The sequence below is a fragment of the Oncorhynchus kisutch genome, unplaced genomic scaffold, assembly GCF_002021735.2.
Source record: "Oncorhynchus kisutch isolate 150728-3 unplaced genomic scaffold, Okis_V2 scaffold1960, whole genome shotgun sequence".
Taxonomy (NCBI): domain Eukaryota; kingdom Metazoa; phylum Chordata; class Actinopteri; order Salmoniformes; family Salmonidae; genus Oncorhynchus; species Oncorhynchus kisutch.
This window is the reverse complement of record NW_022263905.1, coordinates 20,133-29,692: the sequence shown is the minus strand read 5'-3', so window position 1 is coordinate 29,692 and position 9,560 is coordinate 20,133.

The window sequence follows — 9,560 nt, the reverse complement described above, 5'->3', positions numbered from 1 at the left end:
AGATAATAATAATACTTTTAATAATAACAATAATAATGAAACAGTAGTATTATAGTATTACTAATGTATTATCTATTACCTGTTCTTCTCTGCTGTTTATAATAACCAAGTCAGCACCGATTGTTCTGCACTCCTTCTGACCACTCGCAGCTCCTTTCATCGTGGAGGAGAGAAAATAACAGCTGGTGCCAAACTTCCACCATCCATCCAGACAGGGTTTCTCTGAGATAATCACAACAGAACAGCAGGCATTTAAAAGTCTACAAATATATTACATCTCTTCTAAGTATGAAATGAAATTATAATTCTAAATTATGAGAATAAAAGACTGCACTCACCATAGAACTTAAGCCTGGTCTGTAACTGGTCTCTTTCCAGAGTTATTGTGGTGAGCTTATTCTGCAACTGGTCTCTCTCCTTAGTTTTGGTTGTGAGACTATTCTGTAGCTGGTTTTTCTCTGCAGTCCTGGTATTTAGACTATTCTGCAACTGGTCTCTCTCCTTAGTTTTGGTTGTGAGACTATTCTGTAGCTGGTTTTTCTCTGCAGTCCTGGTATTTAGACTATTCTGCAACTGGTCTCTCTCCTTAGTTTTAGTTGTGAGACTATTCTGTAGCTGGTTTTTCTCTGTGGTCCTGGTATTTAGACTATTCTGCAACTGGTCTCTCTCTTTTGTCCTTGAGTTAAGACTATTCTTTAATAGATCTCTTTCAGCAGTCATAACTTTAAGACTATTTTGCTGCTGATCCCTGTCTTTGGTCCTTGTGATGAGAATATTTTGTAGCTGGTCTCTCTCTGTAGTCCTGGTATTTAGGCTATTTTGTAGCTGGTCTCGCTCAGTGGTCCTGTTATTTAGACTTTTCTGTAGCTGGTCTCTCTCTGTGGTCCTGGTATTTAGACTATTCTGTAGCTGGTCTCTCTCCTTAGTTTTTTTGTTCAGGCTATTCTGCAATTGATCACTTTCCTGTGTTTGTGTGGTGAGAGAATTCTGCAACTGATATTTCTCCTTACTTTTGGTTGTGAGACTATTCTGTAGCTGGTCTCTCTCTTCAGTCAGGTTGTTGTAACTGCTCTGTAGCTGGTCTCTCTCTTCAGTCAGGTTGTTGTAACTGCTCTGTAGCTGGTCTCTCTCTTCAGTCAGGGTGTTGTAACTGCTCTGTAGCTGGTCTCTCTCTTTAGTCAGGGTGTTGTAACTGGTGTGTAGCTGGTCTCTCTCTTTAGTCAGGGTGTTATAGCTTCTCTGTAGCTGGTCTCTCTCTTTAGTCAGAGTGTTGTAACTAGTCTGTATCTGGTCTTTCTCTTTCTGAAACTGGTCTCTCTCTTTAGTCAGGGTGTTATAACTGGTCTGTAGATGGTCTTCCTCTTTAGTCAAGTTATGATAGCTGTTGGGTTGCTGATCTCCTTCTTTAGTCAGAAGGCTGTAACTGGTCTGTTGGTCTCTCTCTGTTGAGTAGTGATGATCAATGACTCCATCTGTAAAAGGGAAAGGTTAATCAATTATTCAAATATGTGTAACCATCACACCATTGAAGCCATTTCTGTCGAAACATTCTAAACTTACAGTAGACAAACAGGCCTAAGATCCCAGCCAATAGAAGAACACACAGCAGCCCAAGACACACTGCAGCAACTCCAGAGGGTCTCTTCCACCACTGAAAATTAGCTGAATCACAGGGAATGATCATGTAAGATCTTTGAACTCTCTCTGGTAATGTTCAAATATTTATATTATCCAGGATTGTAAAGAACAAAAGCTGTGTGTTTGTACTTGAATTGATACCTGAAAATGTAACACTGGGCTTGTTGGGAGACGTGTCGTCATCAATATCCATGGTCTGCATTATTGGATTCTCCACCTGTGTTTGTATAGATTGTCTCTTACATTTCTAGAAGTTAAATGCTATATTTTCCTCTGTTACTTCAGCTCTAGTATAGATTTGTATCTGTGCCTTATGTGTCATCAAGTCAAATACTTGAGGTGAGTTTGACATCGCTTACCCAGTACAAAGGACAAAAAAGGATAGTCCCAAGTGCAAACTCTACCCAGCTTGCAACACATGCAGGTCAAGCTAAATCAAGAACACTTCAGGATCTGACATAGTTAAGTTCCTTTGACCCAGTTACGGTGAACCTGTTTAGTCCCCCAGACACACTAACATATTACATAAGAATCAGACAGTAAACACACCTCATAAAATGATCATATTTGGTGTAATATGCAAAATGAATCTTACCACAGTCTTTGAGAGTTGAAAACGGATACATCCAAATATGTTATATTGGTTTGTTAAGACAAACTTAACGTGATGAACTGAGTGAGGATGAAATGTAAGATTGGAGTAACGTGTCCACATGTTTTTTTATAATCTGAATGACCCCACCTTTCGTGTCAACATCAGCATATCCTGTCGATTATTTGTCCAAACAATTATGAACTAATATACCACTAGGTGGTAGGTTCAGATACAAGGTAACATGTGGATAACAAGCAGTAAGTGAAGCTCAAGTCAAACTGAAAGTTCAAGCTACAGAATGCTGCATGGTAGTGTTTCATATCCCCTCTCTCTCAAGCACATGAGCTACAGGGGTCAAAGGTATAATTTAGGTTCAAATGAATGGTTCAATGTTCAGCTACTCCAAAAATCTAAAGCTTAGAAAACTTGGAAGGCTAAATATCAAAATATGTCTGTACCTTATTTAACCTATTGTAGAGTTGATTGCTGAATTTACAGCGACTTGGTGGTCTATTCTACGGTTGCTAGCTTAAGTTAGAGATGCTCGTTAGCCTATTACGTAATTTACATCTCTGGTGGGTTGATTTGTATCTGAAAGTGGGCGCCCTGCCAGTAAGGCCGGTGAGCAAGTCTGCTGTCTCACTGCCCAAATCATTTTCTGAACTTTCTAACCCTGTTTGTGTCCTGACCTACAGTAACCCTTTTCTAGTTGCTAACTGGGTAGCTAGCCTGTTGTAGAGCCACTTGCCTGGTGAGTGCTTGTAGCTAACTAGGTAGCTAGCTTGTTGTAGAGCCACTTGCCTGCTGAGTGCTTGTTGCTAACTAGGTAGCTAGCCAGTTGTAGAGCCACCTGCCTGCTGAGTGCTTGTTGCTAACTGGGTAGCTAGCCTGTTGTAGAGCCACCTGCCTGCTGAATGCTTGTTGATAACTGGGAGCTAGCCTGTTGTAGAGCCACCTGCCTGCTGAGTGCTTGTTGCTAACTGGGTAGCTAGCCTGTTGTTGTAAGGCATTGTAGGGGCTACTGTAGGTCAACCAAGATCATGTGGTTTACAAGAAACTGTATAGGACTTTAAGAAGTCACATGGTACCACCGTGGAGTGTTAGGTGGATTCCTTCTTATTACTCTGACACAGCTCCTCCACTTCTCTTTTTCTCACACCAAACTTTCATATTTTCATCTTTCACTTTCTTCTGTAATTTCTGTAAAATTTTAGACGTATGTAAAACCTAAAGAAAGTGCTGCACCAGCAGACTAAAGTCAGGGCCCATATTTATCAAACGTGTCAGTGCAGGAGTGCTGATCTAGGATCTGTTTATCCTTTTTGATCATAATGAATAAGGTCATGTGGACAGGGAGGACTTGATCCCAGGTCAGTATTCCTGAGATGGTTGATCACTAGATCTGCATTTGTTTTGCATTGAGTCCAGGTTTGGGTTTATTTCACTGAAGGAGGTTCCCTGCACTGTCATTCACAGAGACCACACTATTTCATAAAAGATATCTTTGAAAGTACAGTATAGACACATTTTGGTATTGAGTCTTTCAAGTTTTCTAACTTTAGGGACTTTTGGAGTAGCAGAATGCAACTTGAACTTTTCAGTTGGACTTGAGCTTGACTGTGAACTTTCGTTACACTTCCTGCCTGTTTCCAACCAACCACACATGCTGTTGATGTCACATGGTGTATCTGAATCTACCAGACAGTGGTACATCAGTTCATCATTTTTTGGCCAGTCTTAATAATGCTCCATCACTACATGTTGTTGTGTTTGTCTTAACAACAAACCAATATAACATATTTGGATGACATGGCTTATATATCCTGGGTTGTTCTGAACAGGATGAGTCTGTTTGTTGTATTGTGAAGACAATTTGCTGCGAACCACGCATCTGAATGTACTCAAAATTACGATCTGCTTTCCTGAATTGCCTTGTGAAAGCCTAACACTGTCAAATCGTATTTTTATATTTAGCTAGACCCAGATTGTGATTTATAATGGACCGTTTTGGGACTGCGTAAACAACAACAGTGTGATGGCGGGGATGCTGGGCTGTTTCCAACCAAAACGACTACACATTTTCTTGCTCTAGTTCCTCAACAGCACAGATAGGAGAGCTAAACAACACCTTTATAGTTGAACACTCTTCTTTCAGTCATAAAAGCGCATTGAAATAACTTCGAATCTGTGCACTTTAGGCTCCAGTGTGGCGCAGCGGTCTAATGCACTGCATGTCAGTGCTTTGAGGCATCACTACAGACACCCTGGTTTGATTCCAGGCTGTATCACAACCGGCTGTGATTGGGAGTCCCATAGGGCAGCGCAACTTTGGCACAGTGTTGTCTGGGTTTGACAGGTGTAAGCCGTCATTGTAAATATGAATTTCTTCTTAACTGACTTGCCTGGTAAAATGTAAAAAATGGAGCGGTGTGTGTGGGCACTTACCCTAGTACCTTTTTGCCTGATGTTGCACCTACCCAACTTTTTCCAAGAATATCTGCATTGTTTATTGAATGCATCCAGAGTACTTACAGAAATGCAGCAGGAAGTCCAATAAATATGTAAAATGCACATCAAATCAACTGTGTAATGTGTACCAATCGCTACAAAGTATTAACTTAAGGGGGCTGAATAATTTTGCACGCCCAATTTTTCAGTTTTTGATTTGTTAAAAAAGTTTGAAATATCCAATAAATGTCGTTCCACTTCATGATTGTGTCCCACTTGTTGTTGATTCTTCACCAAAAAATACAGTTTTATATCTTTATGTTTGTAGCTTGAAATGTGGCAAAACGTCGCAAAGTTCAAGGGGGCCGAATACATTCGCAAGGCACTGTATATAAACCCTGGATTGCTGATGCTATGTATTGGCCAATGAGAGGCTTTGAAGCCACCGGCCGCCATATTGGCACTCCTCAGGCCAAGCAGTCCTCCATAGGAATGAATGGAATTCTACAGTATTTCATTAACACGTTTCAAGAACCAAAATTAATGTATTTAAGTATTTCTTTGTTGTAGTGGGAACAGTAACATTAGTACTCTCAAATATATTTTCAGGAATGTTTTTATACAGATGGGTTAGCTGAAAACGTCACTAAAACAATGTGTGTGCTTCCATGGGATAGAGGTCAGACTGTAGTCTTCCTAAAGAACACGAAGAAAGTCCAATACACACGGTTCCTATTGGACGGTTAAGTAACTCAGATACTCTAGAAAACATTGATGTCTACTTGGCACACGGGTCTCTGGAGGAAAAAGGCAACATTGTTGCATTGCTTTTAAAATAGCAGGGTTTATTCTCAGATATGCCAACTCAGACAAATGTACTGAAGCATGACATTGATGTTGTGGACTATGCCCCAATCAAACAACATGCCTATTGAGTGAATCCTGAAAAGAGAGAGAAGCTCCACAGTGAGGTAGGGTTCATGCTTGAGCACGGCATTCCACAAGATGGAAACAGCTCGTGGAATTCACCGTGTCAGATTGGTCTCTGCTGTTTTGTTCAGATTTTCAGAAACTCAATGTCTTGACTAAGTCTGACTCGTACCCTTTGCCCAGGGTCGACGATTGTGTGGACCGTGTTGGTACTGATAAATACGCTAGAGAGTTTGATCTGCTGAAGGGATATTGGCAGACCTCTCTAACTCAGATCGCCAAAGATTTGTCTGCTTTTGTCTCTCCTGATGGTTTGTTTTCCTACCTTTTGTCTTCTGTTCAGGTTATGAAACACTAAGACCCTTTTGGTCTCTGCACCGGTGCCAGCTGCTCTGGATTTCCATCGTCCATTTGGTTTGTACACCGATGCCAGTGATGTAGGAACTGGGGCTGTGCTCCTACAGAAAGACGATAACAACGCTGTGGGGTACTTTTCAAAGAAATGGGCCTCATATCACAAACACTAATACACTATAGAGAAAGAGATGCTCGCTTTGGTACAGGCTCTTCAGCACTTCAAGGTTTATGTATCGGTCTCTACCACTATGGTGGTCTATACCATCATAACTCTCTACCACTATAGTGGTCTATACCATCATAACTCTCTACCACTATAGTGGTCTATACCATCATAACCCTCTACCACTATAGTGGTCTATACCATCATAACCCTCTACCACTATAGTGGTCTATACCATCATAACTCTCTACCACTATGGTGGTCTATACCATCATAACCCTCTACCACTATAGTGGTCTATACCATCACAACCCCTCTCATTTTCCTGTAAAAGACGAGCTCCATGAACCGCCGACTCCTTTGCTGGAGTCTCATATTGCAGGAGTTTCCCCTTGAAGTCAGACATGTCTGTGGTAAGGACAACTTGGTTGCTGATTGTCTTTCAAGGGCGTTTAGTCAATACGTTTTTGACTGCACGTTTTGCCGTTTTGGAGATGGGTTTTGGTTGAGAGATATAGAAACATATGTGATTTTACCTCTGTTTCTCAAAACTTCAGTGTTAGGCAAAAAAAATCATAAATATATAAATATGAAATAGTGACTGTTTTGTCATGTATTTAAGTGGTGACAGCCAGTAGGCGACCATGTTTATATTTAAGGAGGTGACGCATTTAAGTTGATCATTTTGTGAGATTGGAAGTTACTTTCTGTTTGTTGTGAGAACTTGTCCAACTAAAATATAGGATATATTTGTTGTCTTAAGGGGGAAGATGTTACAGTCTTTGGATTTTCCATTTCTATTTTGAGGTTGGAAGTTAGCACATTTAGCGATTGGGACACCGATTGGTGTCACCTCGTTAGTCAGTGGGTGTTACACCTGTGCTGGCTTGTCCATCTCGTTAGTTGACGATGTTGGCCCAGGTGCTATTTAAGAGTGGCTGGCCCTATGCTCCAGTTGTGTTGAGAGATGTGGAGGGTTAGTTGACGATGTTGGCCCAGGTGCTATTTAAGAGTGGCTGGCCCTATGCTCCAGTTGTGTTGAGAGATGTGGAGGGTTAGTTGACGATGTTGGCCCAGGTGCTATTTAAGAGTGGCTGGCCCTATGCTCCAGTTGTGTTGAGAGATGTGGAGGGTTAGTTGACGATGTTGGCCCAGGTGCTATTTAAGAGTGGCTGGCCCTATGCTCCAGTTGTGTTGAGAGATGTGGAGGGTTAGTTGACGATGTTGGCCCAGGTGCTATTTAAGAGTGGCTGGCCCTATGCTCCAGTTGTGTTGAGAGATGTGGAGGGTTAGTTGACGATGTTGGCCCAGGTGCTATTTAAGAGTGGCTGGCCCTATGCTCCAGTTGTGTTGAGAGATGTGGAGGGTTCCACCTTTAGTTGTTCCTCCTGATTTGATTTCTAGAAAAATATTCCTATATCTGATCTTCCCTGTTTTGCTCCAGTTTTTGGTTTGCATCCTGTCTTTTAGTTTGGTGATGGTTGCTCTTTTGTTTCTGTTCTTGGGCAAATTTAGTGGGCGCTCATGATGGGTGTCTTTTAGGTTCCAGTTGTTGCTAGTCAACTCCCAGTGGACTCCCCCATGAGAGTCTTTCAGAACCCCTCCTAAACCCACTGGTTTCTTTTTGGTTGTGGTCAGTGACTCTTTGTTAGATTTGGTTGTGATTCTGGATGGCCAGATTGCTAGCAAGAATGACAAGAAACTGCCATGTGTTTCAGCTCATTTCATCTTGTTATTGAGACCATGTTTAATTTTGAGGTTTCGAAACAGCGCCCCCTGTGAATAGTCTATGTTTAATACATATCATTGAGCAGCTAACCGATTCCTGCAGCTGTATATAGCCCATCTGTAAATAGCTCATCCAACTACCTATCTCATCCCCATATTGTTTTTATTTACTTTTCTGCTCTTTTGCACACCACTATTTCTACTTGCACATCATCATCTTCACATCTATCACACCACATCTATCACTCCAATTTGCTAAATTGTAATTACTTCGCTACTATGGCCTATTTATTGCCTACCTCCTTACGCCATTTGCACACACTGTATATAGACTTTCTTTTTTCTATTGTGTTATTGACTGTACGCTTGTTTATTCCATGTGTAACTCTGTGTTGTTGTTTGTGTTGCACAGCTTTGCTTTATCTTAGCCAGGGCGTAGTTGTAAATGATAACATGTTCTCAACTAGCATACCTCGTTAAATTAAGGTGAAATATAAAATAGAAATTTGTCTTTATAAGGAAAGTTAAAGCAGTACAATAATCGACCACTTTGTTGTGGTCTTGGTACAGGATTTGTGGACATGTCACCTGTTCAGCTGGATTCAAAGTTTACAAACCTTCAGATTGAAATATACTACATAGTAAAAAACATGCCTCTGACATGTAGAATAAGGAATCATGTCTGCTTTATTGATATAATTTATATCTGCAACTTTTGACCAAGTTTGACTTCTGAATGTGGCCAGAGGCTCTTTCACTATAGTCTCTCTCCTTGTCTCCTCCCCTACATCTGCACTGATTGGCGTCACAGGTGAAAGCAATATGGTGGAAGGAAGCTCATCATTAGATTGGCTTAGCTTTCACCTGGTCAGCTCTTTCAGATCAGTGAAGGAGAAGCAGGATGTTTAGAAGACTGAGAAAGAGCCCTAGTGTATGGGGTTAGTGTTGTGTAATGTAGTGTTAATGAATTAGCACAAGCTGTAGCTCCTCTAGGCCGGTCATACATGGTCACATGGAATGGATGTTTATTGGTGGAACCTTAAGTGTGGAGGATGGGCTTGTAATGGCTGGTGCAGAATTAGTGGAATGGTATCAAATACATCAAACATATGGTTTCTATGGTTTCTATGTGTTTGATGCCATTCTATTTGCTCTGTTCTAAGCCATCATTACAAGCCGTCCTCCCCTCAGCAGCCTCCAATGATTTATAGGCTTTTAGATGAATCTCATGCATTCGGACAATCACACCAACAAAACCCTGCCTAACCCTGCCAAAACCCTGCCTAACCCTGCCATAACCCTGTCTAACCCTGTCTAACCCTGCCAAAACCCTGCCTAACCCTGCCAAAACCCTGCCTACCCCTGCCAAAACCCTGTCTAACCCTGCCAAAACCCTGCCTAACCCTGCCAAAACCCTGCCAATGCCACTTACTATGTTTACATACCCTACATTACGTATCTCATATGTATATACTGTACTCTATACCATTTACTGCATCTTGCCTATGCCGCTCTGTACCATCACTCATTCATATCTTTATGTACATATTCTTTATCCCTTTACACTTGTGTGTATAAGGTAGTAGTTTTGGAATTGTTAGGTTAGATTACTCGTTGGTTATTACTGCATTGTCGGAACTAGAAGCACAAACATTTCGCAACACTCGCATTAACATCTGCTAACCATGTGTATGTGACAAA